Genomic DNA, 27,575 nt, shown 5'->3' with positions numbered 1-27,575 from the left:
AGAACTAGCAGTAATGAAACCGTTTTATAACACATAGGCATTAATATATAGAAAAACATTGTCAAACAATGTATCACCAACACACGAACTTGACGAAACACAAACATGAAAAACAAACCCTACACAAGTAATACATGCTTAAATAATTTGTTTGAAAACTTTTACATGTTTAACACCTAAAATGCCGACATTTTTTTATTTGTTTCGTGACGTTCGGACTTTGACAACCTGCCAATATTAAATTAAATAATATGCAGTGCTAATAAGTGTGTACTATTTTTCTTTATTAACTTTAATAAGGATTATTCCAAAGTTCAGTTTGTACGTTGACTTACCAATACATTTACTGTACTGCTTGAGCCTTCACAAATCTCATTCAGCATTCTGATGACTTAACGAATTCTGCCACACATATGAATAGCATTTTTTATTTCTTTTAAACTTTTTTGAAGCTCATTAAAGCCAATCACTCGCACCTTATAATACAACAATTATCTTACCTTAATCCATTAATCAACACCACACATGTCTTGCTTATAGTGCTACATGTCGACTCTACACATGTCCTTCTTTAAGTGCTGCATGATAACAATGATTTACTCCTTGACACATGCTACTGATTGTCTACCGCGATTTGATGAGACGAATTGACGATAAAGGGTTGACGATTTGAACAAACAACGTCACGGTTTATCATAATTTATTCCCGGGTGATATTTTCAAAAGCATTGTATTGGTCGAGATAAGATTCATGTGCGATAAAAAGAACGTATTTATCTTAAATGACTGCAATATAACATAAGCGTAGCAATTGTTTTCATCATATTTATTGGTACACTAACTTAAAAAGACACATACGATTTTGAAATATTGTAAGATAAACATTCTATAATTTTGACAAAGCGTTAACTGTTGAAAATGATGTCAGCTTCATTGGTTCACAAATAGCTAGCATGCCATATACCATAGATATTGTTTCTTAATATTACTCAGCATGCAATTAAAATATTTGCATATTCATCAACACACATTTATATTTCCGTCATTTCTTGAAGTGTTAACATCATTAACAAACTGTTCCAGTTTTATTGGTGGCAGAAGTATTAAAACTAACGAAATCTGTCAACGAAAATAGAAATGCGATTTCTTGTCTAAAGAGGACATGCGCGCTACGTTATGCCATGTTACTAATTGTTCACATGTTAGATAAATCGATATTTAATTTAAATTTAACTTAACATAATTGCAATCACACATTGTTTATGTATTTGGGACAAAGTAGCTAGCTACGCATATACGTGAAAGGTAACTGATAGCATCCTGCACCGTCCTCGTGATACGTTTACTTCATTTAGACCCTTGCCGTTATCTGCTCCTTTATAAATACATTTTACACAAATGGTCTGTTCGATAAAGGGCATTTATCTGTTTTGAATTTGTTATTTAATTTCTCGATTGGTAGGGCAACATCTGATTAACTATATCAAAGGTTGTATACCAGCAAATTGTACTTGTTATAAAGTGCCCTGCGTAGACCAACGGTCAAACATACGACCAAATAAATGCACTGCTAACATGGGCACAAATGAACGTTTTTAGAAAGGTTTAAACCAAAAAAATATATATACAATATATTAAATGTATATGCTATATCATATTGAAACACATGCTAGCAAAGGCATGCATTTAACTGAATGTCAGAACAAAGTACTCATTCGGCTTTACATATAAATTAAAATTGAAAATACCTCACCGACACTGAAATATCTGCTTTGTTATCTATGTATGAATTGAAGTTTAAGCTGCAGTATCAGTGTCCGTAATTACCTTGTCGTGTTAATACTGAAGTATAAAGAATAGACTGAGATCCAAGACATCTAACCCCAAAGTGTAAATAGATTTAAGAAAAAAGGCTTATGTCATACGCGCACTGTTCTATCTGATAAATGGTGTAACAGTTTTAAAAATGTGTGTTATTCCTAGACGTAAGTCTAACGATTGGATAATGAATATGGACCTAGGAGTGAAACGATATTACAGCATGCAGCCATTTATTGATGGGAATGTACCTAGTGCCATAACAGTGAGGCACACAATAAATGTAGTATTACAGGAGAAGACTATGACAAACTCAATAATCACACATAGAATAATAATCGGAGTTGCCGATGTTAAACGGTCCATTCAGAGAGGTGGATTTATAAACCGGTTCGAATGAGCTCTTAACCCGCACTTGGCATTGATGTATGTATACATATTTAAGTGTAAAATATTATGTACCTAATAGCATCGCAATTCAAATTAAATAACAATGTATGAGATTACGATTTCTTTTTTTTGTAATTCCTATTTTATTATAACGAAAACGTACACAATTAAATATATAGACCAAAAATATTACACTTTGTATGGCATGATGAAAGAAAACTTAAAAACGTATCAACCACCATTCGTCCTCGATGTGTTCAGAGGATAACAGAAACTTGATGATAACAGTGATTATCTGATGGTATCATTATATTCAGAACATTCCATTGTAATCATGTGACGGCAGTATGGAGTAGATATGCAACTGAAACCGAAATTCATGTATTAACGTGGACTTTTTATAGGAAAGTTCACTAAATACACACGAACTAAAAATCGTAAACGCTTACTGCGGACATATTTATATTTGGGTACAATAATGTGTGATTAAATTATATTATGCTGTCTTATTTAGCATCGCGCATTAACATTGACCTCAGATATTGAAATGGGAATGCTTTCATTGGAGTATAATTTACTTTGGACAACATTAACTAGTCGGCGGATGCCATTTCTGTTTTAGTTTAAGCCTTTGTACGAGTACACACGTGGGTAACGTTTGCATTTGTTCAAATTTGAAAAGTGCTACGTGGGTCTAATGATTCACTTATTGACTCAAGCTACCGCTTTTTGATATGACGACTTGCTGATAATAAGTCGAAGTTTTGCATACTTACGACAAGGTTTATCATACGAGTTTCGTGTGATATTTGCAACAACATTGCAGAAGTATTTGTCCTTCAACATTGTATTTAGTTTATGCACGGTTTCTCAGAATTGTTTGTAGTTTTGTTATGCGTTCCTGCGACTTTGTCGCGAACGATGTAGTTGTCTCACGATCTCGTCCGTTTGCCATGCGAGTTTGAAAATGAAACCAATCCAGTATAATAGTATAATTGGAAAACAATGTCGGCCTCGAGCCTAAACTCTGTTACTTAAGATTGTACTGCGCAAGTTATGGCTTTTGGGAACGAAGCCAACAAAAAAGGTAAAAGGTCGAACAAGACTTGTTTCTAATATTTATTCCGACAGTTTGTCTACAAAACATCGTCCGGTTTTCTGATCCGATCATTTCTCTGCTCTACTGGTTCCAATACAGATACAACTTTAGGGTACCAATCCAAATGGCGACCATTTTAGTTATGTGTACAATGCGGAGCTGGAGGTACATAGGGCCGGTCTGGAAGTGGCTCGCGATACGTACCAGCATACACCTGGAAAGTATTAGAAATAACATCGCAATCGTGTTTAGTCAAGGCCTAGACTTTGTAAGCTTCACATGAATTGGGAATTCATTATGGGAGGATATATAATATTATCTTACCAAAGAAAAGTCTGAGCCAATTTGGTCAGTTCAAGATATTTTTTCTGTGCTCAAGCTACAGTTGGCGCACTGATTATTGCAGTTACAGGCATATACAATATCCTTCATTTGAATACAGATTACGGGCGATATTTATCAACATATACTTGAGATATATTTACCTATTAAAACTCATTACGTGTTAAAATTCATTTAAATGTTGTTTGCAACTGTTTGATGTAATTGTAGCTGAGTAGGCTTTAATAAAGTTAGACACTATATATAAGGTGGTGTTATGTGTGAAAGGAAGAGCACACGGCATTAAACGACATGTAAATTAGTATAAACCGTTTGAAGCTTGAGACGGAATTCCTTCGGGTGAATTATTTTTACATGACACTCATCACTATAAGTTCGAATCAGTAGTGATTTTGTTTTCGTTATTTTCCAAACAACCTGACATGTTCATGCATATTAGACAACAAAAGTGAATTTGATTTATAATTCATCTTTAGAAAAGTCTCTAAAACTAACCTCCATATTTTATATACTCACATACGTAGAAAACAGTATGACGATAGGAGAAAATGCTCATTATAGCAATTTCTCCTTTTGCTGTCATCGTATCTTAATTACAAAACAGTATTCATCTTCGTTATAAAGATTTATTTGCTAGTGCTTTCTATTTTGACCAGTCCTGAAATATAATACGAGTTATGTAATAATGCTTACACCGAAGTTTTGCCCGTTACATCGATGATGATTTTTCGCCATGCTAAAGTTGTCCATAAAATCTTTGACCACCGCCGGGTCCGTCAAGTATGATGATACATGTTAAGGCGCTGCACTATCACATGTGAGACCAGACCCTGAGGTTAATGCAGCTTTGTTTTATACTCGTTACATACTTGTTACATGACTCATCGAAATGTATCATGTTTCCGGATTATGAATGTACAAATCCGAACAATTGTTGGCGTTTCAACACTTATAAGCAGGATGACGAACGATCTCTGCTGAGCTGAACATGAAGATAGCACTAATTTTGGCTCTTGCAAAATAAATAAACATATTTATATTCAATTCTCAATTCAAATGAGCACATTAAATATTTACAACATCGAGTCCAGGTTGCAAGTCATTGTGTAGTTACCTTTGTGTCTCCATGTATGTTAACAATTTCACGATATAATATTCATATGCATTCTTTAAACAAAAGAGCAACTAAAAGAATTAAGCACACTAACAATTAAACAATAATATACTATAACATCAGTTTATATTGACATTTAGCATAAAAGCCTATAGTCAAGTCATGAGTCCATGCAATACTGTTGTTATTCAAGTATTTGTATTTATCCGTAAATATGATGGAGAGGTGACTTAAGAGCGACATTACATTAATTATTACTTTTAATATTAATTAATATTGCAAACGGAAGGAATTCGTCCGTGTCGTTCATAAAGGATGTACTCCAGGTTGTTAAAAGCTAGAGTTATGTCAACTTCGATCGAGGCTAACTAAATAGAACTTTAACCCATTTATGCCTAGAGTACTCCTCTGACATTAACAGTTAGATGAGTCAATTCCCTATTAAAGGGGTTTCTAGTATATTGTTTTACATATTTTTATAATATTTTTTTACAGAAATTCCTTAAAACCAAACAGCGCAGTCCCTGATGAGACGCCGCATGATGCGGTGTATCATCTGGTTCTACGCTGTTTGCCAAGACCTTTTTTGTAAACGTTAGGCATACATGGGTTAATGGAAACATATTTTAGTTCTACTTACGAAGGTCGGTTCCGGACGTTTTGTGGAATCATATGGGCATTCGACAGTAAATGAATCACCATAAAATAAAGACTTGTGTTAACAGAATGTTTTCCCTATACAGCTCTCGTAACGAATGATCTTTAAATACTTATTGATATGATGATGGTGGAAATATCCTTCTGGAAATATCTAAATCATGAAACAAATTACAATTCTGAAATTGATGAGAATATACAACGAGTGTCTTATACGTGAATATGATATGAAAGATCTATACATATTGATCACTTGCCACTTCTAGTTTGATTTGAATAATGCTTTGTGTATTTTTGTAATAGACAACTGGGCGTCCATGCATGAACAATGCATTTCAATTCAACTTTATTTGGCATTCGGCTAATAAAAATGCCATTGACATTTCACAATGATTACAAGATATGACATTGACAATTGGTAATTTTTATTTTGCAAACAGTGAATACATATACATACACTTATATATGCATTATATGCAAATACAAGAAACCACAATACATGCGCAGACAATTACATTGACCTTAAAGACACAAATACTTTAAATTATTTATACATTTGATTTTCGTTTAAATGAAGGTTCTGATTGGTCATAGCATGACTAATACATGTTTATGCCTGTGTGTTTTCTAAACGGATCAACAATAGTTTAGCTTACTACATAACTCCAGCTATGCACAAGCTTTAATTGCGTACTTTTCCTATCGAGACCAATATATTATAATAGGTAACACCTATACGGGGTTAACACAACTTGCTATATACATAATGAATCGGTCTGTCTTTTCATGCAATTGTTGTATTGCATTTTTCTCTTCGCGTTTATATAGTGTAAAAGGCTTAACATTTTTAAGTAACTAAGATGCCTAACAGAATTTATTCGGTTTCGTTTAAAAAAGAACGTCACTTAAAAAAATGTGACAAGCTGAAGTAAGGTCCTTTTTTAATGGAATCCTGGGAAATACTTACTGGTCGGATCGGGTTATCCTCAGGGAACGATCTGAATTCTAGGAAGTTGAAATCGTAGGCCGGTTCGTAAGCCAATGGCTTCAATTCCGTTCCGTTACGGAAGTGACGTGTTTTTATTGCACGACCAAGAAGATGGGAATGACGCATATGCCTGAAAGCCTTGACCTCCTGAACATTGCTGTGTTTGAGTGCCTGGAAATGCATCATTTAGGGGATTAATGGATATTTTGTTCCATTTATTAAAACAAAAAGGAAATTGCCCTATCACATTATCAACAATGCCCGAAGTGCATTATTATGAAATGTTGATCAGTATTAGTATTGACTGTTCCAATAAATGTAACAAAACATACATGAATCACCTTATGCTTCAATTTTAGAAGAAAAAAAAAAGATTATTAGAATGAAATTATTTCATTGTGAAACGCACGAACTACGTTTCTGATCAAGGTGTATGTTTAAACCAATGAAATACGTTCATTTTACAGTTGAATGGTATGACTGCTATTATAAAGTTATAAAAAATATATTGAAAGTATCAACCCTTTCTCTCATGGTGTCTTTTTAGTAGAAATTAGATTTTGTCCCTGGAAACGGAAGCATATAATACTATATACCAAATACCAACCCTTTTCCTTAAGCACGCTCTTTCTGGCTAGTTTGCTTCAGATGTAATTTGACGCGTTTAGGCAATTCGATAATTTGGATCATCATGACATAATTATCTTTATGTCTCAATGTGATAAAATGTAAGGTCATCACTAAACAGTTATTCCTAATAAAATTGTTCATTTGTCAGGATGCTTTTAAAAGTGTCTGCTGCAAAGTAATTAGAACAATGTACAAGTTTGATTAATGTAATGTCTCTAATCTTGTGATATGTATTTCAAGTTTGTGAACTAGAATAAGTCACGTTAAATATAAATTTCTCTTGCCACATCCTTAGGCTATGTTTTTGTGGATAAATTTGGATGCACCGATTTGGTTTTAATGTACATCTTTAACATGTCCCTATGTGAAGAACGTTATCCATTATAACCCATTTGAAATTAAAATATATGCTTCGTTAAGAAGTGTCACAAGACAGAATTTATTGGGGTGATAATACAATTCTCATTAATTAAATAATCGAGTCCCAGAAATACGTTACACGATTCCTCTGAAATGTGATGATGCACTTCACTCCTAGAGGCCAAACCTCAGTCGGTACCGAGTCCGACTTTAATAACATGTGTCGTGAGTGCGATTCCCGGCTCGGCTAATATTTTTCCGACGTTTAATGAAGTCAACGTGGCGAAATGGAATTGTCTGTCACCTCAAGAGTGTTCACATGGGAAAGCCGTCAGTGTCTTAGAAGGAAAATTGTCGAGCCCTGCTGATTACATATATGAAACATGGACAGGTGAACTTACCGCTGTGATATAAATAAACTAATTGTGGCGAACGAAGAAAAAAATAGAAGAAAAATCCAATCAAGTGCTCTCCTGAAGTAACACTTGCTGCAAGTATTTATGAAATAAACGTTTTAAGGTAGTAGATGCTTAAAGGGTCCGCAACATTTTGGATATAGTGCCGTTTAAAATGTTAACATAGTCTTCCAAATGAATTCATTTGGAAGGCTTTGTAAACATGACAAACGTCAGTATAACCGAATTATTGCGGAACCATGAGGCATCTACTACCTGACATCAGTCAGACAAACATCGACTCACTTCACTGATACAGAGATTCGTGCAGTACCCGGATGAAATTAAGGCCGGAAGGCCTGGCTGAATGACATGATGTGGGTTAATGGTGACCCCGATTTCCAACAGAGAGGCCTCCTGAACTGCTTGGTCAGTGTTATCCAAGCACCGAAATTGTCAATCACGCCGGTCTTCTGGGTCGGGTTGTTATAATGAGTCTCCATCAGATAATACTCGTTCACATTCGGATCTTCTAGGACAGGGAATCCGACATCTTCTGGGAAGTAAAATGCCTGGAACAGAAAGTTAGTTATTTATATAGTTTTATATTGACTAAAAGTTATACCAGAGTTATAAATTACATAGTGTCGGTCTCGATCCGAAAACTCGTAACCCTTGTGACAATGGACCGATCATACACCCTTTATAAACCGGTGACATAAGTTAAAGAGCATCTGCCTCGGTTGTGGAAGGTCTAGCTTTTGATCCCGTTCTGGTCGTTCCGAAGATCATTAAACAATGGAAGCTATGGCTTTCCTCTCCACCATGGCGTTCTTGGCTACATAAATAGCATTACGAAGGGATAGCCAGTTCTAGGTTGAAAATGATAGTACTGGTTGGGAGTCAGGGAGCATTAATATATGAACAGCTTTCCATTATTCTACTGAAATACTGTTGAAAATAATGCTTTAACCCGATTTTAAACAATTGAACCAACTTAATACTTCGGTAAAAAGTCATGCCGTAGTGGGTCGCCCGCAATTTATTTTTTTATTTTTTAGAAGTCATTTCTAATAATAATTGACACTAGAAACGAAAATATCTTATTGTCGAAGTATTATTGTAAATATATGATATCAGTTCGGCCCTCGGTTTTAAATAAATCCGATACTACCTCTCCACCAATAGCCCATGCGATGAATGTGTTTCTGCAGTTACTCGGAAAGGCCGGGGGTGTGCCGCCGAGGCACTCTCCTTGTGCGTTCTCACTCTGCGTTCGGTTCACGTTCTTGCAACGGTTTACCTGGATGTGATGAACGGTCTTCTCGTTACCCGGGGATATAACCGGCTCGAACTGTAATGGATATATTAAGATAAATCATCCAACATTAACTCATTAGTCCCTGCAGAAACATATTGCGTCTTAAAGCATAGGCCATTTAAATATAGTGAGAAATGTAAGATATTGCGCATCATGAACCATTTTTTTTTGTTCGAATAAAAGTTTCTAAAGTTGAATGATTCGTAAAACTAGCAATTCTTAAACGCATCTTGATTTAAATTGATTCACCATTAACTACTGTATTATAATCACAGGTTCATATAAATTAAACATATGACCTTTTCGAATTTTTATGGAGAAGAAGACGATGACGAAATCCGCAATTCGTGAAAATACTTGCATAAATATATGCAAATATGACGATTTCTCAATAATCTTATAATGAATTGTTCTCTTTAAAATATGAGTTAAATAAATTGGAACTTTGGTCAGCAAATCTATGTAACTCATCGTACAGTTAAGCGTGTTTTGATAGCAGTACAAGTATACATGTTCAATTATCAGCTTCGTTTTGAAATTATCTGACGTTTCCTGTTTCGCCTGACTATTTCGATGTATTCACTGTTGACCCTAACCTTGTATAGGAACCTTTATTTATTTGCATTACCGTAAAACTACCAACGCAATGTCCCATTTCAACAAGCATTTTGGGGGGATTGGCCGAACCTGTAGTATTAACTTTTGGCCCGACCGCCTTTCAACGGTTACAAGTGGATATAAAATGAATTTATAATTAACATACAGTTCCTGGTTAAAAAATAGTTCCGATTGGGATCAATGGATCATAAAATTCTGAACTGATGCCGCTATATATGTGAGACCTGAATTATTCAAACAAACCAACAAACTTACTTACATGAGTACAGTCTGTAAACTTACAAGAGAAAATCTGATATATTGTCTTTGTTACTAAGTGTCATTTCTTAATATTTGCATTTTCGCGATATTCAAATCTACATGTGCATACAACAATACAATGGTAAAGTCATATCAAGCATTTCAAAACAATGTGGTATGTCCCTTTAAATGAATTCAATTACCTTTTTTTGTTTGGTTCAGTATACTTATATTTGTTTGAACTAGCTGCGTATAATGTTTGTTTCACTTAAACTAAAACAACTATTGCATTGACATACATAAAACAAGAATTATAACTTATGCCGTCGATATGACCCTATACATGTTTTGTATACCAGTTTTTCAAGTTGGATGGTGTATTTACCTACTTTTACTGATCTTCTTACAAATAACGTGTGTTTTTATTTACATTTAGATCTACTTTTTCATTGGCATACAGCAATACATGTACTATTATGTGGTTTGGCCTTTACCATTTACCATAACACTGTATTTTTAAATTGTATTTTAATACATACAGTTAAACTTCTTTTGTGAACAAACGACCTCGGTGACCTATTGTTTTTTTTTAATATTTGTATTAAGTTATAACTCATAAAGCATTAAGGTAAATTTTGAATAAATCTAGGTGCATGAAGTTATATAAAAATAAAAATGACTTTGATGCATTTTATTTATTTTCATATGTGAAATTCTGTTGTTGTTGTTATGTTTAAAAATTGATGAAAACATGAATCAATCGATTCATGTTTTTTTTTAAAATTGCAGTCAAATAGAATCAATAAAACATATTGTATGAATAGAGGTTGTTTTTAACACTTTTCGCATTAATTAACTCAAGTTGTTATGTTATTACCTTATTGGTGAATTGTTCTTGTGCTGGAATATGCTTGCTGTATCAGTGCGAATAAAAAATGAACAACATCGGTGACCCATGTTTTTTTTATTTTGTTTGTGTATCCACAACAGATGGTTCAACCTAAATACCAAAAATTATCAAATTCTAGGTGGAGAAAATTTGCATTAAAACAGCAGCATACGGCCTTCAATACATAGAAACCAAAGAATAAAATACCCAGTCGACAATGTATGAGGAAGTGGATTTCATTTAATGCCATCCAACCAGGTTACCTGTGGGTTTAAATGAGGCACTTGAAATTATCTTATCTTTAAATACGTAGAATACATAAAAACCAAGGAATAAAATACCCATACGTCAATGCATAAGGAAGTGGATTACATTTATTTTACACAAACAAGCCTAACATTATCTTTAAAATACGAGAATAGTACACAGAATTTTTTAAGCAAATATTGCTGTGCATCATCTATCAATACAAGAGTCTCGACCAGAGCAACACTAAGCTAAGTGCTTTTAACTTTGACAGTAAGTGGGATTTGTGCTGTATTCACCAGGTGATAAGTCACACTATCATGACAAGACAAGCCACCATGGTTTAGGTTAGTTTACGCCGCAACGCTTTCCGAAAAACCCCATTTTCCCATATCGTGGCTCATTTGCTTTTTTACATTCTTTAAGTTGGTCGAGTGCTTGAACTGAACTTGAACTCACGATATCTTATCACAAAAATGAGCATTTTGTAGACAGAGTTAAATTTGGGGACCAATGTCGCGGTGACACAGACAAATATTATGTTAGATCACCCCAGCATTACATGCACTATTTTTGGACAACACGATTCTGATTACTATGTGTTTTGCAGTAAAGTGCTCTTCATAGATAATACTAAATATGGTAAAAATAAACCGTGCGTATGGCGTGAGTCACGCCAATTGCCAGAACAAAGGACATCGCGAGTTAATAAAGTCAAAAATGAGATTATACTCACTAGGCAAATATGGACATGCCTTCACCCTTGGACCCCCGCCATGCCTTGTTTCATTATCTGATCACATTGTTTTTAAAGCAAATGATAGTTAGTGTTTAGATAACTTAATCAAATTTAACATGAAACTAGTTTTATTAATTATAGAAACAATGCTTCACATTCAAATAAATTTACTATGAGATACAGGTATACTTGTATACATACAGTACACATGCTGTATTGAAATACATGCATGAAACAAATGAAATATGGCCGCGTGCGCTTTCGTGCCTTTTGTCAAATATGCACCCTGTCCTTTGTATGTCCTAGCTACAGCAATGTAAGCCAATTGTAAATACTGCATGTCATTATTGACAAGATGCGCCATGATCATGTTTGATATTAGACCTTTATTGTGACCTTGACTAATTCTAAGGGTAAGATAAATTCATATCGATACGGTGGACATTTATGATACCGATAAGTTATTTTAAATTGCATGATAAATATTGAATTTTTTGTCCGAAAATGCTGACCTAAATTTGACCTTGAAGTTTCATCTAGACCTGCGATGAAGGGAGACCGATATTGTACGCAACGCGTCGTCTTTGTGTGAGCCTCGTTCTGAAAAAATCGGGCTAAATGCATGTGCGTAAATCGTATAACTAGATTAGCCTTGCAATCCGTACAGACTAATTAGGGATGACACTGTCCACTGCATTGTTCGTTAAAAGGAAATATCTTCTAGTAGCAAGTCCCGTTTAAGCGGAAAGATTCGTCCTTTATCATTGACCTTGAAGTGTCACATTTAAGGTAGCCGTCGTCTTTTTACTTTACAATATGCCAACACAATGGCGTATATTTATCATAAAGAAGAAGTGAATTTTTTTTGAGACCAATATTTTTGTCACCAAAAAGTAAACGACCTTAATAGTGCGAATATCTAAGATTAAACAATGGTGATAAAACAATAGCTAATATTTTATACTAAAATAAAATGTACTAACAACACATTTTTGCCACCGAACCTTTCCCCAGTAATAACTCAACTGACCATTTGAGCCTAGTTCTGCAAAAACTGAGCTTAATGCATAAGCGAAACGTACTTACCCAGATTAGCATGTTCAGTTCGCACAGGCTCATCAGGGTAGACGCTTTCCGCCTAAATTGTATTATTGCTAAGAAGAGACTTCATTTAACAGAAAAGCATTAAGCCACTTTTTTTCTCAGAACGCGTCTCATTTAGTGATAATAAACATCGTCTCCGCTGTAACCGTATTTTAATGAAAGATCTGCGAAATAAATCCGTTTGTCAATAAATCCGTTTTATAATGCACGGTGATTATGACTTTTTTAGTGTATTGTGCCGTATAATCCATGCAGTATAGACTATATCTAACGAATCATCATATAATGGGTTCGTTTGCATGGCTTTCAAATTAAATGTGTACGTGTGATGACATCGTCATGGCTTCCAAACATGTATGTATTGTCCGGTAAACAATTCTTTATTGATTTCTTATTTCTTATTGCATTCAGAATGTTTGTCTGTGAGTTGGCATTTCGGAGTTTATGGGGTCCTGAGGCTACATTGTGTTAGGTTTCGAAGTTAATGGGGTCCTGAGGCTACATTGTGTTAGGTTTCGGAGTTTATGGGGTCCTGAGGCTACATTGTGTTAGGTTTATGGGGTCATGAGGCTACATTGTGCTAGGTTTATGGGGTCCTGAGGCTACATTGTGTTAGGTTTCGGAGTTTATGGGGTCCTGAGGCTACATCGTGTTAGGTTTCGAAGTTTATGGGGTACTGAGGCTACATCGTGTTAGGTTTCGAAGTTAATGGGGTCCTGAGGCTACATTGTGTTAGGTTTATGGGGTCATGAGGCTACATTGTGTTAGGTTTCGAAGTTTATGGGGTCCTGAGGCTACATTGTGTTCGGTTTCGAAGTTTATGGGGTCATGAGGCTACATTGTGTTAGGTTTCAAAGTTAATGGGGTCCTGAGGCTACATTGTGTTAGGTTTCGGAGTGTATGGGGTCCTGAGGCTACATTGTATTAGGTTTATGGGGTCCTGAGGCTACATTGTGATAGGTTTTGGAGTGTGCCCCAGCACTTATCTCTTATTAACATACTAGACCAACAAAAGTTGGGACGAATTTTTAGGCGTAGCTGTATAACACAACTACAAACATTAAATGTTTGCCGTAAATGCTGCATTCCTCTTTCGTCTAGTTGTTACAATTACTAATGTCATCAGCGGTGAATTGTGTACGTTACATGGTGAATCAAACACTGTTCGATTTAAAGTTAATAGTTGGGGTGCATACAGAATTCGTATACTCCAGTAGAATAATACATAACACTCTTTGCGCTTTTGGCAAACACATCGGGCGGTCTAAGCTAAAAAAGAATGCATTATTACTAGTTCACGTTGTCCTATGCTTATAATTGGCATTTGTCTGACATTGCTGGTACTGGCATGCACGCGCGTACATATGTACACGTAAGATTTATCCACGTGCAATGCGATGCACGTGGGCAATAATCCAAACGGGATCATACATGTCTGACTTGGTTTCAGTCACAGCAGGTCGCTTATCTGGCAACCGGAGTATGGATCGAGCAGTTTTAATGGTGCATTTTATTATATTTAAGTTTGAAATTCGGTTGCCGTTACTACGCTGTTGTCGTTTCAAGCAAGCTACGCCTACTAAACATGCCTTGTAAATAATTGTGGGCAAATTTTAATGTCACAGCGTCCCAAAACCGGCTTCCACTAAAAAAAATACTATCTGCTGCAATATTACAACTCAATGCATTTAGTTACTCGCGTGTTCAAAGTATACACGAAGAACTCTGCTCTTTAGAATTAATGCGTATCTTGGTGTGCTGATTTGTAATAACTTAGATAATTACTCCAAGTAAAATACTGACTCCTAGATTACAACCATTTGAAATTATTCGATCATTTGTGGTAAATACAGAAAACATGTATTCATGTATATTTCGGACTCGTTTTGGATCGGGGTGTAGTCGGCGGGGATCAAATTATGATTTGGTCGTTCGAGAAATGATATATCGTGTGGAAGAGCGCATTACTTAAGTGCCTGCTTTCGTGTGTTTCGGGGGTTTGTGCTTTCTCGACGGATAATAAAAAACCCTGAAGGTCCTGGGTTCGAATCCCTTGGTGAACTATAAATTAATATTCATTTGGCGCGAGTACAGGTAATGTATCAATGAAGCGGAATTGAATACGATTAACCCTTTACCAAACGACACATTTGGACCGTTTCAAATTGAAAGAGGTTGCAGACGACAATTAAAATTGTAAAAGAATACAAATACAATGATAAGGTAGAAAAAAATCATTGTGATAAAAAGAGAAATTGCTTATTTTGACCAATTTCTCCTTAATCTCAATGATTTATAGAGTCGCCTGCAATAAACACGTACAAATCTCGCTCACGTTTGTTAAAGAATTAATTAAAGTTGTACGATCTAACGTTAATTAAATTAAGTCGAACCTAATACTTAAGTGATGTCTCAAACACCTGCAATGTAGCTATACGTAAGGTATTCGATGCCTGCAAACGAAATGTTTGTATCTTGCAGCACACGACATTTGAAAACCTTGGGGCAAAGGAAAGTAGTGCCCGCATTTCTCTTTTTAAAAAGGTTTTCAAAGACCAGCTTAACTGCTATATGTTATCTAATAAAACATATTTAACGTAACAAATCAGTTAAATGATAATATTATAAATTCAGAACACGTTCAGGTGTGCTTCTTCCATTTAACAAAAGCAACATAAATCCTTTGCGTCACACAAACATACATATTTTGAAGCCTTTGTAGAAAAACGACATTTGAAAATATTGGATCGTACGGAGAATTCGCTAAAGATTGCAAGTGTCTCCTATTGTTTCAATGTTTTCTGTTTGAATTATTTCAATAGGCAGTTATCAAAGACATTTCATAAGCTTTACACTTCATTTCGTCTGTTTGAAACTTGATTTATATGGAAAGTGTCAAAGTACCATGCCTGTAACGTTGTGTTAGTCATGTTACAATACGTACAACAACTGCATTTTAATCTTGTAAGAGATTGTCAGGCTGTTATGACTTCCTATCCTTGTTATCATTAAGTGACCATTACCCCCCGTTAGTCAGTAGGGACCAATTTTCAAGCTGTTCATCAAACATGTATCGCAGGAATTCCTGGGATTTTCATTTTGGACTTCCAGTGATTTTATCCAGTAAGGAAGATAATACTGATGGTTCAGTGGACTTAGAAGAGTGACCCTTCTTTGTTTTAATTAAAAATTAATCACAGGGTCAAGGCAAGGCTACATTTATCCATGCATTTGGTATTTGCTCACCTGTAATGGGTTAACCCATTACCAAATTATCAATGAATTTTACGAGTTTGTTGAAGTTTACCTAGAAAAAATTGTGACAAAAGTAGAAATTGCTCATCCTAGTTACTACGTACAGGTCTTCAAAAAAAGATTACGAACTTAATTGGCGTCTGTAAACTGAGATGCAAAACGTATTGTCATTGTTCATAAAGTTCTTACAAATCCTATTTTAACACTTTAAAGGAGTATTGAGTTTTTTTTTGTCAGCATTCATTTTCTGTCGTTGGCGTAACGATCATCGCAATAATGCTGGACTGAGATGGCGGCGACAGTTACAGTGACCTTGACCCTTGTGTTGCAAACAATTGCTATGGAAACAACCTGCCGAGGTTACTAGTAGACACTGGTAATATCGCGGCGATTGCTTATATATGCAAATCTATTGGTCCCAAGAAGTACTACCATTTTTATGAGGAACTAACTAGTTATTATAATAGTTACTCCATTACTATGATTGTGTATGGTCTTTTGTATGATCCAGGGTCGTAAGCATGATTTTTTTACTGGGGCGGGGGGGGGGGCGCAACGGGGGATTTTTTTAATGTGGCACATTTAAAGGTGCCTTATGTATGCTTTTTAAAAAACCTTATTGTGTGATGTAACTTTATGGAATGAAATAAGTAAAGCAGTACCTTTAAGACCAATATTTGATACTTTAGAAATGTATGATGTTTCATGAAAAAGAAAGTCAACAATGTATCATAATAATCGGGAGCCGACTTACCAGGAGTACTTTTTACGAGAAGATATTGTCTGGAAATTAAAAAAAGAAACGCAGGTTGGCGTAGGAAATTTTCTAGCCTTTGTGTGCCTGCGGAAAACAGACCCTTTCCTAATTGCATCCAGCTTCCATCTCCCCATAAAAACAAAAACAATACAAATAAACAGATAGTGTTTAAATTCTTTCCCGGCAAGCATGCACATATGGGTCCCATATAGGCTGTTTCTGGGCAAAACATATGGATAAGCCCATATGGGAGTCATTTGGGACCTATAAGGGCTAGCCCATATGGGAATGCCCATAAGGGTCCCTTATATGTCCCTTATTACTGCGCAATCAGGAAAAGCTATAAAGTTTCAGGTATTATATTAAAAGCCCATTTCTTAAAACTTGATTTACACTGCCAATATTTAACTCAAAAATAGAAAATCAATGCATAATCAAACAATATGCAGCTCATATGGGAGTCATGGGGGACCTATATGGGCTTGCCCATATTGGTACGCCCATAAGGGTCCCATTAAGGTCCCATATTACGTTGCTATCAAGAAGTAAAGATATATACTTTTATTTAGTTCATCCAAAACACATTATTTTATACTTAAGTATGACTAACTTGATCTAAACTGCTAATACGTTTACCTATAAAATAGAAAAGTAATACATAAGCAAATAATATGCATCACATATGGGTCCCATACGGCTCCCATTTGCGCCTATATACCAACAAATGACAACATGATCTACCGGGCGCAAATTGTTTGATAATTCTGTGTTTGAAATGTCTTTTTTAATAATATATATAATATCGAGCTCAGGCAGTGAGCTAAGATGATAGAGAATGTCCTTTAAGTTTGATCCAGTGTTGAATAAAATAATCGTGTCCCGCGCGTGCGAACTTCCAAACCAATCGGTGTTTCAAAAACCCGGACACAAGCGGAATACCACGAGCAAGTCTACGTCCGAAAAAAATGTATTTGAATGCGGTAAAACCATTTCGAAAATGTTTCAATACATTTTTTGCAGAAAGCTTAGTGCAATAGACATTTCTCTCCGGCGATAGTCGAAGAGAAATGTCAATTTGGCTAATCTTAAATTTCACACAAATTGTTGTTCAACACATACGACACCGAATGATTTTAAAATTTTGCAAATTTGGACGGCGAGTTCCGAACGCCTTCGTATTTTGTAGCTCCAGCAATTCGATTTATAAAACAGAACGATCTTAAACTCTAAGGAGACTCAGTTTACGCATAATGGCTGGAAATTCATATTTTTATGCACCCGGTAACCTAATAACGCCCCATTCAAGTGATATTTGTTTATATCAATGAAAAGCATTTGATTATTCTTTGTGTTTTATTCCACAAACTAAAAGTTCTTTCACCATTTTGTCTCCTAAAACGTCAAATGAATCAGAAACCTGGAAGGGTAGAAGGATCTGTCATGCCCATTAGCTGTTCGGATGCATTTGGAGGTTCAAACATGTAATGCTAGGACAAGTTTTGGGTGGATTAATCATTATTGAATAATAAACATCAGTAGCCAATTGTATAAACGATTTAACCGTAATAAAAACGTTTACTATGGTTACAATGCGTCGTAGTTAAGTTAATCTATTTGAATAAACGATTTAACAAAATGTAACCACGCCCTTACCATGGTTAATTTTTATCCACCTTCATTACCATGGAAAGCGCGTTTAACCACAACAATGATGGCCGACATTCACTTGGTCAGACACCGCAGACCTCGACAATTCAGACGAATTGATCGACAGGAGACGGACTTGACGGACGATGAGTTGCACCGGAGGTACAGATTTTCTTCCGACAGTATTGACGGACTTGTACGACTGTTGGAGCCATTGCTTCGGAGACCGACACGACGGAAATAGACTCTGACGTACTGCAACAAATCTTTATGACATCCTCAATGTGCAGGCAACGTGCAACCATAAAGGTGAAGTGAATGTATGTCTGGCTATGCAGTGATATGCTTATTCATTTGAGAAATTAAAATAACATGAGTATAGGTATTTTTACGTAAATTCAAATCGCTGAAATAACTTGCTTTAATATATTGTTTGCAGATCCTGAGCGTGGATATTTACTGGGTGACAGAGTTTATCCGTGTCGTCCTTTTTGATGACGCCTTTCCTGTAGCCAGGTAAAGCGAGTACACATTTAATTAACAATGAACAACTGTATCTTAGACGTATTTATTTTATTTTAGTTTAAGGGTTCCGTTTTACTAAACTACTTATGCAAGCCTTAGACTTACGCGCATATTTTAATTGCTTGGATTTCATTTATTTCAGGTAAAGACAATTCAAGTGTTATTTGGAATAAGCAGTCCATAAAAATATACACACTTTCAGTGTGGCAAGAATTTAAAGAAATCATACTAACTTTAAGTGCGTAAGTCGAATTATTGCGTTAAGCCCAAGTCTCACTTTGTCCGGTAGAGGCCCGGTCCATCCCGGTTTGCTAACGCCGATCGACCGGCGAGAACCGGGATAATTTGTTGGAATTTTTTACGCGGTCACACAATTTCCCGGTGCCGCCCCAGTTGAAGCCGGTCAACAACCCGGCAAAGTCCCGGTCAACCCCGGAGTAGCTACGGTTTATCCCGATAAAGCCCCGAAGAGAGCACCGGTTGTCGCCGGTAATGCCTCGATAGAGCACGTAACTCCGCCGGTACTCACCGGGGCAATACTGGCATCAGACCCCGAAAGAGAAACGACAACGCCCCGGTTTAACCCCGGTAGTCGCCGGTAATGCCCCGGCAAAGCCCCGGTGAATGGCGGTGGCGTTCCGGCAGAGCGCCGATTTACCAGGACTCTGCCGGCATTCACCGGGGCTCCACATGGGCACCACCGGCGACAACCGGTAGCTCTGCAGGGGTCTGTATGGGCCCCGGTGGAGCTACGGTGCCGTCCCGGTTGTTCCCGGTTCATCCGATGGTCCGCGGTTTTTTCCGGTAGAGCCCCGGTTCACGCACCGGGGCTCCACTGGCATCATAGTGAGACTGGGCATTAAGTAGCTTAGTAAAACAGTACCCTGTATTGACATATTTAATTCATAATTTTTATTTACACATGTAGTTATTTAAAAGTGATGTTTTAATAGAATATAAAATGTAAATGTTAACATGTAATGATGTGATATACATTGCAAAAGTATCTATTACTTCTCAGTGTCAGATGCTCAGCAGAGATACAATACCGCTCACATCGACACATAGAATTGCATAGACAGAGCCTTTGGAGTTTGGAAAAGGACGTTCCATGTACTCCATGGGGAGGTATGTATTCCAAGATTATTAAAAGATTAAACGTCTCTTGCAATCGCCAGCGCATGTTAGTAAAATAGTTAACTATTATGAGGTTCAGAAAATGTATTGTATAGATATTATTAAATTAATACTTACATTCTTGTATTTCACAACAGTACATTCCGTATATGAACATTGACTAATGTTTCAGCTCCAATATTAATTGCAGTTTTGTCTTTTTAATATAAATCTATTTCTTCAATACTGATGTTTGTAGTATTAACAAATAAAGAACAATAAGAAGAATTCCGACTTTGTTCAAACAAACTATAATTATATAAAATAATAATCATAACGGCCACCGGAAAAACTTTGCGAAACCGAAATTTCGCAAACTTAAATACCCTTTTTCTTGAAGGTTTGCTTATTTGTGATAAAGTATAAGATAAAAGTCTAACTTGTGATTAATAATTGGTTATTTTTGCTTGTTAAATGCGTTTTCTTCACTATGAACTTTATTTGCAAAGTTGGGGTACCCATGGCATTTTTGTATTTTCCCATGGGATTTTTCATTATCCCATGGGATTTTTGGTTTCTCCCATGGGATTTTTCTCCAGCTTTTTTTATGGGAAAAAATCCCATGGGATTTTCAAAAACATAAAACACGTTCGTTTGTGCTTAGTTATCGATTTTAAGCATTGTTAAAGCATTTGTGCTTATTTTCGTTCAATTTACTTTTATAGAAAAAAAATCCCATTTTTTTATGGGGAAAAAAAATCCCATGGGATTTTTTTCTGATTTTTAGAGATTTATTCATGTAACCTTCAGAAACACTACCTTTTAACAAATGATGAGCATTTCTCGCGATTTCAATGCGTTAAATCGTGTTTAAAAAAAAATAAAAAAATCCCATGGGATTTTTTTGTCCCATGGGATTTTTTTGTCCCATGGGATTTTTTTTCCCATGGGATTTTTTTTTCCAATTGGATTTTTTTAAGGTATAAGTTTCTAAAAGCTATATAATAATAATAATAATAATAATAATAATAATAATAATAATAATAATGATAATAATAATAATAATAATAATCGTGCTCAATATGATGAATTTGTACTTTTAAGCGACTAACATTTTTATTCGAGCCGATCGTCGAGTCCGAATGGTGAGTATAAGAGCAATTTACCAGTACAAATAAATCTCACTTGTTTAGAGAACGCTACCGTACTATAAAATAATCTTGATAATAAGTCATATCATTTTCGACAGAAAATGAAAACAGTATCCATATTGATGTCAGCAATGTCCCCTGCTATGATAAATATTGACAAAATGAAAAACCTTGACAATAATTCCGTGTCGAATACGCATTAGATTATAGCAATCAAATTCATATAAGCATTGATAAGATAATATGCGAAAATGGGTCTTATGTCAAATACGGCCAGCGTAGCTCCATTTCATAATGTCCGGTATTAAGTCACGTCAAGTTTCGTGGTCGAATTATAGCATAATAATCATTTTCACATTACGCGAATCATATGAGTTTCCCTACATATATTGTGTTAAAATTTATGTTACACTAATGTGCGATGATGAAAAGGGGATTTCGGTAATTCTACATTCGCCCGCCTAGTACCGAAATCCCCATATTTACGCCTTAAAGGGTCAATAGGTCATCGGTATGAATGGTTTTTGACTTCACATGAATGTTAAGGTGCAAAAAAATGATATTAATTTTAATTATTAAGCACTCTTGACAGCATTAAGTTGCCTCTCAGTGGGGATTTCGGTAATTCTACACTAGAATTTAAACGCGCGCCGGTACCGAAATCCTGCTGTACAAACCTTCAAGTGTCAACAAAATTATTATAGTGTTTTTTTTTTCATTAGCAACCAGTGACATGTATTATCTCCCATTCGGTTACATCTTTTGGAAAATAATTAGCGGGGATTTCGGTACTGCTACATTCGTACGCCCAGAGCCGAAATCACCCATGTTTACGCCAATCCCCCATATTACGCCTTAAAGGGTCTATATGTCATTATGTTTGGGTTTTGGCTTTGCATTAATGTTGATTTGTACACAATCATATTAGTGTTAATCATTTAAACACTCTTATTAGAATATTTTTTCCATTATTAAATAGTTTATTAATGTGAAAATGTGTAAACGAATGTAAAAAAGGTAAAATGTACATTTAAAACATTGGTTACACAAAAGTATATGTAAATATAACATGACATAGTAATAATAAGTCTTCAGAAAGTATTTTCCAAACAAATCTGATGAAACAAATGATATCGTACTACCTTATTTACAATATGCTATACAGTTTTGCAATTTAGTTATCAATGTTTAATCAAAGCATAAATCAGCATATGTTGCCTCTTAGCGGGGATTTCGGTAATTCTTAACAAGCACATAAACCCGCGCCGGTACCGAAATCCCCGCTGTACAAACCTTCAAGTGTAAAAAAATACTGATTTTGGTTTAAATAAAGGGAACAATAGTATTTTTGGCCACCAAAAAGCAGTTCCGCGTCAACAAAAAGATTGAAATTATGTCAGAAACCCAGCTTTTCATTGTATATATTGCAATACACCATCGGCCGCCGAGAGCGGAATACTGCGCTTGGCCGCTAAACAATGTAGATTGCATCAAATTAAATGTCAATTTTCGATTTTATTACAAAAATAAATACTGCCTTTTTATAAATATGTCAAGCACGTACACTTAACAAAAAAATCGATATTTCTTTATGTAATGTAGAGAAGTAAAGCGCTTTATATATAACAATGTTTTATAATGTCTCTCTGGTTGAGAAAAAAAACTAAACAAAACCATGTAGAACATATTATATGTTTTCATAATTAAAAAAAAAAAAATAATGATGCACGTGATGTTTTATAATTGATATAAGTTCACGTGTCATTGAACGAGTTAAGGGAGAGATGCGAATTAAATTACACATAATTAAAAACTGATACTATACTGTCAGCTTGATTTATAAATTGTGTTCTATCGCGCCAATATATTCATTGTTCCATGAAATTGTGTATAAAAGCAAAACGATTGAAATTATGTCAGAAATCCTGCTTTTCACATGAAATGATCTTTAACAATTTATTTATTCCAATCAGGAAAATAACAAATACAATAATAGGGTAAGTCTATACTGTGTATTAGAAACTTGTTGTGGTGATCCATATCTTATCCGCTCAATACACATCCACCTGACTACTGTACAGAAAAAATTAGATTTACTTCCAAAATAACTGATTTCATTAATTGCTAACTTGTTGTCTACATTTTAAATTAACAACGATAATGGATCAACATCACCGTTGCACAATTATTAAGTTCACAGTAATCTGTACTTTAAATAGAGCCTAATTAAAGACGGTGCTAATAAAGAACAAAGCGTGAATGTGGATATTAAGAAATTAGATCCTTTTTTGCATGACACTGGCAGTATATCATTTTATCTTATATAAATAAGCGACATTTAAGACATGGATAAAATTAAAATAAGACACATTTGCATCTTTCATTTCTTGAAAAAAAAATAAGCACGCAGTCACATATAAATAAGATACATTGAAGACACAGAAAAAAATAAATAAGACACATTTGCATCTTTCACTAAATTTTCTTAGAAAAACATGTGAAACTGAAGAAAAACATTTATTACTGACACATTATTCTAAAAGTCGACTGACAACTTAAGTTCAAAGAGGGATTTACAATTAAATAAGATCCATTTTCGCATGATGCTGGTTGTAGAGCAAGCAATACATTTCTTACTGACATATTCTAAAAGTCGACAGGCAACATTAATTCAAAGAGGGAACCACAATTAAATAAGATCAATTTTCGCATGATACTGGTTGTATAGCAAGTACGTGTAGTCACATATTAATTACATCTTGCATTAGTTGCAATTATTTTGTTAAGTGCGCGTGCTTCTGAACGTTGCGTTAAGCGAGAGTGTTGTCATTTTGTTAGTTTTATATTTTGGTATTATGTATGATTATTGCTTGTTTTGAATTTGAAATAAACGCTTTCTGGCAAATAAGCATCGTCTTAATTTTAATACAAATAATGAACATTTGACATACAAAATGTCCAATAACATACCGGCAATAACATTATATATGTTAATTTCTTTGCATGTTTATACCGAAATTATAGCCGACATCGGCAGTTAGGGAAATTTTGTGACACACTTTAACACATCAAACATGCATGATAGTTCTTTTTTCATATGATATTCCCCTGGTTGCTTACCGGTGTATTGGTGCAGTTGATAACCCCGCCGGGACTACAGTAGGGTGCTAATACACACGTGTATCGTGTTCAATACAATCGTCTTATTTTTAATACAAATAATGAACATTTGACATACAAAATGTCCAATAACATATCGGCAATAACATTATATATATGTTAATTTCTTTGCATGTTTATACCGAAATTATAGCCGACATCGGCAGTTAGGGAAATTTTGTGACACACTTTAACAAATCAAACATGCATGATAGTTCTTTTTTCATATGATATTCCCCTGGTTGCTTACCGGTGTATTGGTGCAGTTGATAACCCCGCCGGGACTACAGTAGGGTGCTAATACACGCGTGTATCGTGTTCAATACCCGATCCATGCTACAACGTGTAAGAACGGGAATTTTGGTAATTCTACCTTTTTAAGCTTGCGCACCTCTAATGGGCACATATCCAAATATAATTTAATTAATTATTTTCCTAATCAGCTTCATTTCACTAAACTACATGCAAATTTGTAGGTAGGCTTTCCATGCTTAAAAAAAATAAACCGATTTTTTCAAAACCACCCTCACGCTCGGCTTTTGTCCAGTTTATTTTCACCCCTGGGGTATATAAAAGTTCCATAATTCATTCAAATTTCCAAATATGGGCATGCAGTTGGTGTGTACAGATGCAGTAAAGGTGTTTAAAGTTTAAACAAGATGAAATAAGTATTCTTTTACAGACATTTATTTTTTACAAATTTTAATCTATGGAATAGCGCCATGAAATGTAAGTGATATCAGCCAAGTAAAAATTGGGTCGGTTAAAAACAAAGTGTCATAAAATTCAAAATAGTATCATTTAAGTTATATTTTAAACTAAGTTTTTATAGAAACACTATATACAGCAAAAATACAAAAAATAGACAAATTTACCGTTTACTTTTTTAAATAAAAATATAAATGCAACATGCATCATTCGTATTTTCAGAAGTAAATTAATCAATTTAGCCATAACATTGTTTTAATTTTAAAATTGAAGGATGTGCATACAATTTTCAACATATTTAACAATAAACATAGCTTATGTGCTATATTAAATCAAATTACGTTAGAAAAGAAATAAAACGCGTCGCAAAAAGTATGCGATGTCGGCAGGAATCGAACCTGCGCGGGAAAATCCCAAAACATTTTTAATTCATCGCCTTACCCACTCGGCCACGACAACTTCACATCTGTGTAACCTTAAATTAGATATATATAAGTAAACAGGTAAAAAGGCTCGCTCGATCTTTGAAGAAATCGCGAAATCGTATTTTTCAGATGATAATTGGATCAAAGTCAATATTTATAGTGAAAATAATGTAATCTAAATGAATAAGTTAAACATATATCAAAATTCGAAGTTTGAAAAAAATAAAATGCATCTCTCGGAAATAAGCGATCATTGAAGATCGGCAATGGCTTATGTATGAAGTGAAAGGACAGTTGAAAGTTTCCATTTTGCACGTTATTGATTCTGATAATATGGTGACAAAGGCAGCAGTCATATGTAGTATTGTGTTTGACCGGAGAGAAGCGTGATCTGTGTCGGTGTTGGGCGCTCTGAGGGCGCAATCCGGCTACATAGGTACATAGGAACCTCTAGTGGCTATAGTCCGTGGATCGGGTTCGGCAGACAGGGAACATGTAAATTTTTATATGTATGTTTTATGTCTTAATTACCTAAACGTATATTTATCCTGGTTACTTATTTACTGAGGTTTGAGTTAGTCGCAATGATTGTAGATACGTTGTACTATATTTAGTAAGCATTTGGAGGACGAGTGGCACGGGCACGCGCTTTATTATCACTTATGCAAGGAACGCGTTTTGTTTATATACGTATTTTTGATATTCCGATAGGCTTAAGGGAGGTAACTTATTCAAGTAAAACGCGATATTTTTTGCGATGCCTTTTTATAACTCTTGTTTAATTAATTACATACGAATATACAGCTAAATTTAAGATGATTTTTACCGGAAAATTTTTTCGGAGAAAGATATATTGAGATTTTGATATTCCATAGAATGCGAGTCTACATATATATTTTCTATTGCAGGGGAGGTAATTTCAAAATTTTGAAGTCTCCGAATTGGTCTTTGTTGTATCTATTTACGTTTATTTTCAAGCTAATGGCGATTAAAAAATTAATTATTATTAGTATGTTCTCACATGGATATTGGTACGGATATATCGTGTTCATATAACTGTTACTACATCCGTTTTATTTATCATTACAACAACCACACTTGGGTAAATGAAAGCCAGAATACAGGACATAATCTATAATATTATGAGTTTTACAAATTAACATCAAACATAAATAAATCATATTATATATCAACGGAGTTTTTAGATCACTTATTTACTTAACCTATCCAACTATAATAGCAAATACAACATAACAGCAAAATTAATACATCCCAGCTTGATATATGGTCTGGATGTTTGGCAGGCGGGTGGGAAGGAACGATGGTGACTCTGGGTAGGGCTTTGAATGGCTCCATGGTTGGTTCTCGACTGATTTGTTGTCGCGCGCAGCAAGTGGGTGGATGAGGGTGCTTGTCTCGGGGGTCTTCGGCGGTTGGGTGCTCGGGCCGGGGTCGTATGCGGGGGGGGGGGGCTCGGGCTCGCTCGGCGTGGGTGCGCTTGTGCGGGGACGGCGGGTTCTGCGATCTGGGAACTGCAACAATATACAACCCTTCACGACTGACTGACCGACGACCGTAAATTACCGACAGACACCTCCTCTTCCGCTCCAGACAAATGCACAACAATCACATACCACACACTATACACAACCATACACAGATCACCACCAAGGAACCCGGAACACACGGGCGTGGCGCTCTCATACGCGCCACCCGTAATGAGTGGGGGTGTGAGAGCGATACGTGTGTGTGTTCCGGGTCCTACGTACCGGGTGGTGTTGGGATGTGGGTCGCGTTGAGTGTCTTGTACATTAGTAATGTGCGGGACACTCGGCGGGATCCGCTCCTCATCACTACCTTTAGGTAGATAGCACATTAAGGT

The 27,575-nt window shown here is 35.5% G+C and overlaps 1 protein-coding gene and 1 long non-coding RNA gene across 2 annotated transcripts in view; one reads left to right on the top strand and one right to left on the bottom strand.

Moving 5' to 3' along the window:
* The window catches only part of LOC127851570 (uncharacterized), a 44,592-nt gene extending 43,924 nt beyond the window's left edge, over positions 1-668 (bottom strand). Inside the window, exon 1 of the mRNA XM_052385405.1 lies at positions 501-668. The gene's annotated coding sequence lies outside the window, so the exon portion shown is untranslated. The remainder of the gene's footprint in view (positions 1-500) is intronic.
* Positions 669-1,527: 859 nt separating this feature from the next.
* Positions 1,528-20,389, top strand: LOC127850889 (uncharacterized). The gene is made up of 3 exons (XR_008035550.1): positions 1,528-2,244; positions 19,049-19,125; positions 20,156-20,389. It is a non-coding gene; the product is annotated as an uncharacterized LOC127850889 (long non-coding RNA).
* Positions 20,390-27,575: the final 7,186 nt, after the last annotated feature.

The sequence above is a fragment of the Dreissena polymorpha genome, chromosome 11 (genome assembly GCF_020536995.1).
Source record: "Dreissena polymorpha isolate Duluth1 chromosome 11, UMN_Dpol_1.0, whole genome shotgun sequence".
NCBI lineage: Eukaryota > Metazoa > Mollusca > Bivalvia > Myida > Dreissenidae > Dreissena > Dreissena polymorpha.
Note: the sequence above shows the minus strand (reverse complement) of the source record. Positions and strands in the feature narration are given on the sequence as shown.